Source organism: Scophthalmus maximus, chromosome 19 (genome assembly GCF_022379125.1).
Source record: "Scophthalmus maximus strain ysfricsl-2021 chromosome 19, ASM2237912v1, whole genome shotgun sequence".
In the NCBI taxonomy this organism is placed as follows: Eukaryota; Metazoa; Chordata; class Actinopteri; order Pleuronectiformes; family Scophthalmidae; genus Scophthalmus; species Scophthalmus maximus.
This window is the reverse complement of record NC_061533.1, coordinates 91,190-102,228: the sequence shown is the minus strand read 5'-3', so window position 1 is coordinate 102,228 and position 11,039 is coordinate 91,190. Positions and strand designations below refer to the sequence as shown.

At 41.1% G+C, this 11,039-nt stretch overlaps 1 protein-coding gene across 4 annotated transcripts in view; it reads left to right on the top strand.

Moving 5' to 3' along the window:
* Positions 1 to 3,918: 3,918 nt before the first annotated feature.
* tncb (tenascin Cb) overlaps positions 3,919 to 11,039 on the top strand; it is a 52,383-nt gene continuing 45,262 nt past the window's right edge. The window contains exon 1 of one of the 4 annotated variants that reach the window (XM_035640281.2): positions 3,919 to 4,590. The gene's annotated coding sequence lies outside the window, so the exon portion shown is untranslated. The remainder of the gene's footprint in view (positions 4,591 to 11,039) is intronic. The other 3 variants (XM_035640279.2, XM_035640282.2, XM_035640283.2) reach the window with 3 other exon arrangements.

The window sequence follows — 11,039 nt, the reverse complement described above, 5'->3', positions numbered from 1 at the left end:
TGTGACTGTGTGTGGTTTGTAACAGCAACTCCTCTGCCTTTATTTTCCCTTCAGCTAGATAACACGTACAGTATAAATAAAGCTTCTCATGCACAAAATTTGTGCAAACTATTATGTTGTTAAACTTTTGAGGCAGACATCTTCTCACCCTATGACAATTTCAGCAAACTGTTGTCTATTTACACATCCAGAAGACAGAGCAACATTAGAATTCACTCTCGCCACGTGTTCACCAGAAGTCTGTTAAGATCCACTTGTTCCTCACTCTATAGAACGAAAGCAAATATGTGTATTTCAGCTATTCTTTCATAACCAGGACACTTGCCAGCTGTCGGATTCTCCAATTTCTCCAGTGAGAGAGTCTACCAGGTGTTTCTCCCTTGTTTATCTTAGTATGGCCCCAGGCTTATCGCTGATGGCTGCTTCTGCTTGGACTCCCTACCTCTGTGCTCATCACCAGTATGATTCTTACCATCACTGTGATATTGTGTCATTATTGCATCACTGAGGCAAGGGCTTCAATAGTTTGGGGAAGAGGAGGTAGGCTGAGTCTCTGTCCAAGTGACCCTCCCTGGGGACTTAACCCACACCGTCCCACCTTGGTCCTGCATAATGGATGAAAGACAGGCATTGGGTGGGAGGGGAGGAATGGGAGCGAGGGGCCCTTATTACCTTATGATTCATTTTTAATGAGGGAAACAGGTCTTTCCAGGTCACCTGGAACCCCACACACACCCATGGCAGGTAGTGTGTCTTCTCCATCGGCTTCCTTATTGCTGCCCTCTTTGACATCCTCCATGGCTGCAGGGGCTCCATAGTATAATTAGGTCTCACTGTCATTGACAGAACGTGTGTCACTTCCCACAGTAACTTCTCTTTCCTTCAAGTTAGATGGCATCAATTATACAGTGGCAAAAAGACCTTAATATAAGCTTGATGCAACCTTCCCTTCACTGTTCCTCTTGCTGCCTCTAGATTAAGTTTCCAGCAGTGGGTCACCCACTATGAAATCACTTACAGAATCAAGTTACTGTGTGTTGTTTTTTCATTAATTCCATAGCACGTTACAGCTCATAAATTAAATTTCACATAGGTTTTGTGGTGGAAACCTGTTTCTAAAAAACAGCCTGTCTTTTTGCAGTCTGGGATTTTTTTGTCGTTGTAAAATTCAGCTAGTTGTTCTCCCTCACGTGTTATTGTTGCTTTTTCCATCTCTATATATGTTAAATGACAGCAAATAAAACTGAACATTGTTGTGCTCCTTCAAACAGACGTTTGTTTCCGGAGCGGCAGAGATTGGATGACAGGCGAGGATGCACATATGCGGTGTCATCTGGGAAATCAAGCCCGCTCAGTTCACTTGCTCTGAAAGTCAGTGAACAGGTACGACTTTGCATACTAGAAGGTGGAGAGCTCCCACAGCAATTCTCTGCAAAGCCTCGGGATGCTGTGAAAGAAGGAGAGAGAACGAGAGAGAGAGAGGGTGTGACAGGAAGGTGAGAAAAGGAACAGATGGAGAGATGCGGGAAATCTACATTTACAGTCATTTAAAACAGGTGCTATACATAGCACAGCTTTCAACCCATCATCTCATCTAAATTATATCATTACAGCCAGAAGTCATTAAAAAAGATATTTTCCCCTGGACTGTATAGATTTTCTCCCTCTCCCTGGGGACCCGGGATGAAATGAATTTAGGGGCCCTCAAGTCATTGAATTTGCTTTTTATCACCCGATAGCCATGCTTCATATGTGCCATTGTGCTGTATATAGGATTAGATAGGATCTTTTCTGCCTGACTGGCTAACAGCTCTCAGCAACAAGATGAGGATCATTTCCCCTGCTGAGAAAAGCTCCACTCAGCCTAGACGAAAACACTCAGCACACACACCCCACTGGTGTTCGGTATGGATCTTCACTCATATACCAGCAATCTTTATCAACATGTGGGGAATTTGAAGCTGAAAAAATACGTTGTGTTGTTTGTTCTCAAAGGCTGTTTTGCATACAGTAAATGAAGAAAACAAATATATGTTTGTACCATTAGCACAAGTTTGGTCAACAAATCATAGGTTTACTGAGAAGCTTATTCAAGCAAGAAAGTACGAAAACCCGCACGTGGAGATCTTTATTTTTCCTCACTGTCATCACCACCAGCAAAGCCCAGTATGATCAGTCTAAGGGGTCATATTCTGAATTAATGAGAGTCACACCATCCTCCACACAGGCTCTCATGGTCGATCGTTTGATGCGCATTTCTCTGCACTTGCATGTTTTTCCTCTGGCTGGATGGGCGCTGTGTGGAGCAGGATCCTTCTGAGCTCTTTGTTCCTGGGTTTTCTATACTATAGAAAAAAGGATTTTATACTATTTGTGGCAAACATTTTGTCAGCTCTCACCATTCACCATTTTCTCTCTCTAACTGCATTGCTACAGTTTTCATTACCCTGTTCACCAGCTTAGCCAGAAGCAGGGTAATGTTTTTGACCCTCCAAAATAACTCAACAAGGCATGGACACATTTTCACCATACATGGTGAGAATATTACTTGGTGATCAGTAGGGCTGGGATGATATGCTTTTGTCCTGATTCGATTGTATCATGGGACTTGGGTGCCGCTTCGATTTGTATTGCGATTCTGATTTATTGCGATTCTACAAGTATTGCGATTCAATAAAATAGATTTTTGCAATTTTACTCCAGACTTCTAGATGCTCCGCTCTTTTTCTCTGTTTCACTACTAGCACGTACACACACCACACCGCGCACACTCCACGCACTGCCCAATTCATAACAGGAGTTACGCCAGTCATACAACAGGAGCAATAGCAAATATACAAGTGTTTTCCTTTTCAGGAAAAGTGACATGATTATTGCCTATACGGAAACTTGGAAACTTTGTAATTTTCTTCCGCCTGTTTCACTGTTTTGAGACAATCAAAACCTTATATTGATTGGAGAATTATTCCCGAATAAATAAATGCTATCATATGATTAGTAATGTTATGTCATGCATTGTTCAAAAATGCATTTTGTTTAGGTATCTCTGCCTCCCACAGCACTATAGACAGGAGTCAAAGCTTATATACTGTAGATCAAATAATAATTTATGAACATATGGTAGGAATTATGTCATGACATCACTCTGACTTCAGAAAGTTACATCACATTGTATCATAATGCCTTATTAATTAGAACAATGTACAGTTTATTGAGATTAATATTAATTTTGTATGGTATAGATGACATCATGAAATGGGATTATGATCATATTAAAGTTAGCACTGCCTGATTGGGGTATATACAACTGGGTGATAGCCTTGTCAGGCCTGATGCCGTGTCTCTTGACAAAAAGCTTGTCATTACATGTTTTGGCTTTCTCTGACCAAACTACTTTTGTGATAAGTTCTGTGACATGGTTCCTTTCAGGCCAAAATTGTAAACATGGATACACCACCAAAGAGAAATTATGTTGGCAACACATTTCGAGATCACCTATAGAACTGCACAGGTCATGGCAATTATTCTGTGATTTAGAGACCATCAGGAAAAAAAATATAACAAGACCACTGATATATCATCTTGGGCCGTGCTAACTTTACCTATGCTGTAAAAAGTGTTAACTGTTTGCTGCCCCCAGTGGTTAAAACATAAAACTCTTGGTACCTGCATTATAGAGGTCTTGTCAGTTCCTAGAAACTGATCCAGCACTCATGTCTGGTCGGGGGTGCAAATTATTTTAGTCTAATGGAATCAGTATTCCCATTCAATGGCCATTGATCTTGGTAAGATACAAGGGACATCTTTTAAAACTACAAATGTGCAAAATGAACACATTTCAGTGGAACTTAATAGTTACTAGATCTGCTTGCAAAGAGCCAGGTTGTAAAAATGTATAGCTTAAATTTTAAAAAATAATCAAACACCAAATCACATCAGCAATAGCAAACCAGCCATCATCTATCAAGCTGTCATTGCCTATTTGATGTATTGTACCATCCATCTTAATTATCTATCTATTTATCTATCTATCTAACTAACTAACTAACTATATATCTTGCTTTACATTGGCTTGGCTACAGCAATTTGCAGCTAATGGTCCAACCCCAACCCCCCACCCCATGTCTTTCTCCCAGTCACTCTTTCTCCCTCATTTCAGCCTTGAGGCATCCTGTTTCTTCAGCTCCTTTGCTTTCAGTCACAATGCTGTGGAGAGGGAGAATGGGTGGGGGGCATTTAAGAGAGCAGTAGGTGGGAGTGGAGTCTGACCGCAGAGGGTCTACTGTTTAAGAGAAAGGGAATTCTCTCACTCCTTCTCTCCCTGTCGCTCTCCATCTCTCTATCTTCCTCTCTCACCCTCACCCTCTTTCTCTCTCCTTACTGGCTGAACATCAGCCGGCTCTCTAGGTAGACTCGAGTAAACATTCAAAGAGAGCAGAGAGAGAGGAGGGAAGATGACAGAGCTGTCAGCACCATGAGAGATACAGACTGGTGAGAACATTTGCCAGGGCTGCCTGATAAGGCTCTCTTCAACACTGCTACTGCTTAGGTTTTCCAATCAGTGGAGAGGCTGTGCGCGTTGTGTGTGAGGTAAGTCACCTTCTTTACCTGCGTGGAATGGATGTGTTTGAATGGGGAGCAGAGTGAAATGGCTGATTGCTTTAGCTAATATGAGATGAATAAGAAAACTGAATTGCACAGCTTGACAAATTTAGAACTTCAACCACCCCCCCCCCCCCCCCCCCCCCCCCCACCCGAACACACACACACACACACACACACACACACACTCACAAAACACACACACACAAACACACTTTTACAAGTTGGTGTTAAAACTTTCTGAGGGCAATTATTTTCTGTTTCATGAAATGTGATGCAGGGTGGCAACTAATGATTGTTTCCATTAGCATTGTTTAGGTTAATTTCTATTTGTTTATTCATTGAACAATTATTGAAATATATTTCAACTGATGTTGAAATCATTGGTTTTGTCAATTAATTGACTGTTTCTGGGCAAATGTATTGATAGTAATACTAAAACTCCCATATCCTCACTCCAGTGAAGAGTATGGGTACTCAGCAAATAAATACAGCTTCTGTAATTTATCCCCATGTTTTACAAGAGAGGACTTCTGAGACTGCCTTAATTTTGGTCTTTACTGCATGCACCTCGGTGCCAATAAGGTTTTACTGTCAAAGTCTTTCCCTCTCGCTGGCTATTTTCCATTTATTACCAGGGCAGTTGAAAAAAGACTAATGTCTTCAGAGATGGATGTCTGCGATGATCTACTGAATTATTATGCTTGCATTTGAGCTGATGGGTTTGCAGTGGAGAGTTTGTGTGTCTATAAGTGTGTGTGTGTGTGTGTGTGTGTGTGTGTGTGTGTGCGCGCGTGCGTGTGCGTGTTTGCCTGTATAGGTCCAGCTGTACACTTTATGGTTGCCAGCAGTCAGACAGTAGGCTTGTGTAACCCAGGAGACAGACAGCTGCTCTAGATGCCGCTGGTTGGTTCCTCTCCCAGATCTCGAGAATATACATTGCTGTAAACTAACCGCCACACCAACACGTGCGTGTGTCTGCACCAAACACACACACACACACACACACACACTCACTGTCTGCTCATCTCCATGTGCCTCCCAGTCTCCGATCTCCAGACCGGCTTCATTTTGTTTGTCAGTTGGGTCCCACTGGGAGACAAGATAAAGAGAAAGATAAACACTCAATATTATTCAACAGCATAGTATTGATTATTGTCAATTGCTTCTATTTTTTACTGTCCATCACTGTGTTTGATTTTAGATTGAACAGTTTTAAGAATTAAAGCAAGTCTGAGTGAACAGTGGCCTTAGTAGCAAATAGAAAAGAGTCATAACTGATATTACTCAGATACAGTACTGACATAATCCCTAATTTAACTCAGAAGTTTCAGCCACAAAGCAAAATTCATCAAAAATTACCTTGCAGCCTTGAAACTTTGTCTGTTGTCGTCACTGCTTATGTTTTCAATATTTTTCTCTGTAATTTCTGCTTTGAAAATGTACATAGTCTTTGTGCTTTGAAGTTTCCAGCCTCCAGTCCTGCTCTTGCCAGGGTGAACAGAAATGTATTGAGATTCCAAAAATCTCAGCTGGAAGCTAATACAATTCTTAAATGTGGGTCAGTGGTTCTTTAGCAGGCTTAATCAGAATTCATTGCAGATGTCATAGATTTACACTGTATTTCCCTGAAACTAACTGAGGAAGCTTGTGTCGTCATGATAACTCTGTACATCGTAAAGTGAGAAGGTTAGTGGGAAGTTGGGAGGAAAATGGGTGAGTCACTGTGGAGAGGGAGGAGCGGGTGTGTATGGAGCCATGAGCAGGGCTGTGGCAGAGGAGACCCGCAGGATACCAGGGCAGTATTTGCTGGGTGGTATTTGTGTATGATGAGGAGATGCAGACACAATGAATAAGCCTGGCTTTAATGTCAGATTCACTGCAGACATGTCGGTCACTCTGAAATCTCTTGTTCAATTCTAATTAATTTTCACACCTTAACGTTTTACAGAAATGTCAAGCATAGTTTTCTGCTCACATAAGCATAGATTTCTGCTAATGGGCGTGCTATTTGATCCTAGGCAGCAGTGCAGGCTTAGTGCATTAACGTTTCATGATGCTTTGGCTGCACATATGAGTAGCCACTGATAGTGACACTCGGCATAACGATGAGTGGGAAACTGGCCTTTGTTTGGACAGCTGTAAGCTCCCAAGGCTCCGTGCCCTGCAAAGCTCCCTGAGAGGGTGACTGTCTTTAACCCCACTTAGCCCCTCCACTGGTGATTGAAAGCAAACATTAATTGTGGGTATTCATGATGACCCATGCTGAGCAAGACTCCGGGGAGATGCAGAGATATTTTAGTTAGACTGAACAAATGTCATCATTGATTCAGGTTGATCTAGACTCACATTGCTGTTGTCCCTTTTGTGCTGGTTTCTGCTGAAATGTCATACTAGCTGCAGATGTTGTGGTCTTCACCGAAATATAACCAGGTTTGACATAATGTATAGGTCCAGCTTTGGACAATTTCACCTGGACTGTGTTGCTTAGTAGTGATGCCCACCTGTGGTCCAGATGGTTCTCAGTATGTGAATGCAGTAAAGCTATTGGCACATATAGCACAGTAAAACTGAGTATCTATTGTTAAGAGAGGAGAGTGTACCCTTTATAGTTATAGTCAATATTTTAATGGTTCTCTGGAGGATGGCATTCCCATCAGCCCCAACAGTAACTTTTCATTTGGGCAAATTCTCACATGTTAACACTCTGACATGTTCAATTTGCTAAGAACAATGGTTGTTTTGTGAATAAGTACAGCCTCACAGATCTACGAGAATACAGCATATGCTACCATTTCCGGAAGGAAATTAACCATATTTGGAATATCACTCATTTCATAAGAAGAGATGTAACTTTTTTCCAATCATGTATACTTAGTTAGTGAATTAAATTAATCTCAACCAATTATGGAAGACAAATCCTGTTTTCTCTAATTCTAAGATTCTTGACTGAACTTGAAGGATTGGATCACAGAGTAGCATGCTTTCTATTATCCACTTGTTTATTGTTTAAATAAATGATTAAAGTACTCTTTGCATGAGTGAGTGTATTTTCTCCACAAAAGTATTTTCCTGTGTCCCAGCCCCCACGGTCAGATTAGCCATCACCACAGAACAAAGACCCCCCTCAATGAAATCCAGTCTTTTAAGCATCACAGATGGTTTTTAATGCTCATCCGATGCTAATGTGTGATGGAAAAGGAGTGGAAGTCTTGGAGCTGTAGGATGCGGGATGCTTTTGTATTGCCCTGCCCTCCATTGGGGCAGTCAATAGATGAACACATGTGGTAGGTACTTCTTTGAATACTTTACCTCCACCAGTAACTTGCACATTGGAATGCATGACCTATAATGTTCTTGGAGCATGATGGGGGCCCTTTTGAGAGGGGCAGATAATTTAAATTGGTAAAAAAGGTAAAAATGGGGAAGCCAATGAAGAGACAACCCTGGGGATTTGGGTCATTAGGCTCATACAAATGTGTGAATGGAAGGCAGTCCCAATTTGGCCATGGAACATGCTTGAGGCTTTCATCACAGACAAGGACAAACAGATGTCTGGATATCACAGCCAACATGCATGCTTCCATTTCTAGTGCAGAGGGGGGGGGGGAATCGTTTCTACCCAGTTTGAATGGAAGTAACCAATAAACCTCAAATGTAAAATGCTGTAATATGCAACCTTTATAAGCCTTGAAAACACCAAACTCAAACTCAGCATTCTCCTTTCAATGTCTGAATTCACCATTCTAGTCCCTCTACAACTCAAATGTATAGGACCAACCAAATATAAATGGGGGAATGTGCTATCTTTTATTTCTTTGGTACATAAAAAATAAAAATCTAGACACTTCTGGGTCACTACGTATGTTTCTCAGTGGTATCTTTAAGTCTGTAGGTCAACTGACACATTGTGATAAACTTCCACTCTCCTTTATGTTATGTCTGCTGTTGGTGCCACTTAATACAATACACTGGTGGCAATTACAGGTTCAAAAGCTCACAAGAAATTACAATCATGCAATATAAACCAGCCAACGGTCTTTTGAGATTGTATTGAGACTGTGCTTTCACCTTACAGCTCATTACCTGGGAAGGAAGGTGTTAGTTACACAGTAAGTTTAGACGAGTCCCATAAGTTGACATCAATACCTCTGTGTAGTGTTACGACACAGACAGCAGCCAGGGCCAATCTGATTTTTATAGTAATTGCAGTGTAGTGTAAATGCGAAGAGGAAGTAGGCAGAACAGAAGCCTATGAACTTACAAGTTTCTGGAGAAAACAGCAGGTGGATGCGTTGCAAAGGCTACCAAGCCTCTACACCACACAGGGGTTAGGCTAATAAACAGTAGGCCACCGGTACCCAGCATGTCAAAAAACTCATGAACAATGACTAGCGTCTAACCTCTCCATCTGGACCCAGTGAGAACAGCAGCGCAAGAGGGAGGCACCGCAGGGGAAGAGCCATAAAGAATATTGATGGGTTTGCGGTGAGGCGTGAGACAAAAAAACTGTATTGAGATTTGACTGTCTGCTGTGCAACTGACCCAACGAGCATTGTCATTCGCTCAGTATTCATTGTCTCCATATCTGAGTGTCAAATTCAGAAATTGGTTTTGGTTGGAGTTTTTTGGTAAAATATCAGTCAGACATTTCAATTCTGGCTCCAAATCACCCTGGCAGTTCTGTGAGCATGACAGGGCTCAGCCTTGGCAATTTATCTGGGTACTCTCTCTGAGTACCCAGATAAATTGTTTCTGCCAGTATCTCAGATCCAGACTCCCCTTCGCCTTATCAACCATGAACAGACTTACCCCCATCACTCCCCCGTAATCTGTGTCATCAGATCCAGTGGGGTCACAGCGGAGAGCCAATGAGCGTAGCTTCGGTTTAATGAAACCAGTTTCCTTGTCTAGCCTGAAAACCAGTGTATTCCTCGATTTATTTCGGTTTGCCACATGGGAAATAATGATAACAGATAGTTTCAGTCAAAATATTAATATACGTTATTGATTTCACATCACTGCCTTCAGGTGGGTTTTTTTGTATGAGTGGGGATAGAACGATTTTAATCTTCAGAGCAAAGGGACTGAGGGAAACATTTGTCAAAGGTTCAGTATAATAACTGCATTCATCTAATTTATGTCATTGCCAAATTTAAACTCATCAGTATAACAACATAAGCCTTGCTATCTTAAAGTGTCATCAGGACATCAGCAAAGATAATCTTATAATTCCATTAGGAATTCCTAAGTAATTCTTAGAGTAAAATATGAATTCTCAATTTTGTCATTGAAGTCTACATTTTACAAGTCATTTTCTTGAAATAAGTGGGGAAAAAATCTACAGAAATATTGAAAATATTTTTAAATATTTCTAATTTCATGAATTAGCCATAATATAATAAGAACTGAAAAATGTCAATAATAGATTTTGGCCACTTGAGAGCAGATGAACAATATGTTGTCTCAAAAGTAGCTGTAGATGACGTGTTTAGGTGCTGCTACAAATTATAAATGTGGAAATTATTTACAATTACAATTACAATTATTTGATTAAAGTTTACTGTGTAACATATCAGAAATGAAGGGCAAGGACTAATCTATTCAATTACAACATGTTAGCAAACAAGTGACACATGCAACAGACGGAAGCTGTGTGAGTGCACAGCAACAGCAAAGTCGAAGGACAAGCTGGTTACATTACCGAAAATGAGAGAAATGACAGAATTCTTAGTGTTTATTTCAGTGTGTGCTGACCTGCTGAGCCTATCCTGCCTTTGAAACATGCATCTGTCAAGCAAGACAGAAGCTGAAAGATTTTCCGGAGATGCAGACTGAGGGGAGACTGTTCTGCCAATGAGCCGTGTCTTAAAGTCATGGCCTGACCACATAGCTGCCATGCTGTAGTTGAACTAAATCTTGCACTCCGCTCCTATCCTACCTGCTCCCTCCTTCAATTAAATGAGTTGCAACTGATGGCTATTCAGCCTGTTTTTTTCTAACACTCTTGGGCCTTTGAAGCGAGCAGTATAGTTTGTGTAGTTGACCTCAACGATGGCCACATCGGTCATAAAAGGCAGAAAGAGAAAAATTATGTGTCTACGGCAGAATGAGGTGATAAAATTTGAAAGACCTTTCTCAGAAGCGGCAACAATTGTACCATTGATCATGCATCGAGCAGTAAACTCAAGCTGCACTTCTTGGAAATGCATTCCTGTGTTTGAGGATTATAACTCACAGCCATTGTGCTGTCCTCAGCAACTCGCTATCTCTTTGACCTAGGTGGAGATACACAATCCAAATCAATATTCACCTGCTCCGACTCAGACCATACTGTATGTGTTGGGTTTCTTTCACCGTACAGGCAAGTTAATTATGATAAATATGTTCTTTCAACAGATTGTGAATTTGAAGCTCTTTAAGGTGCAAAAAAAGAG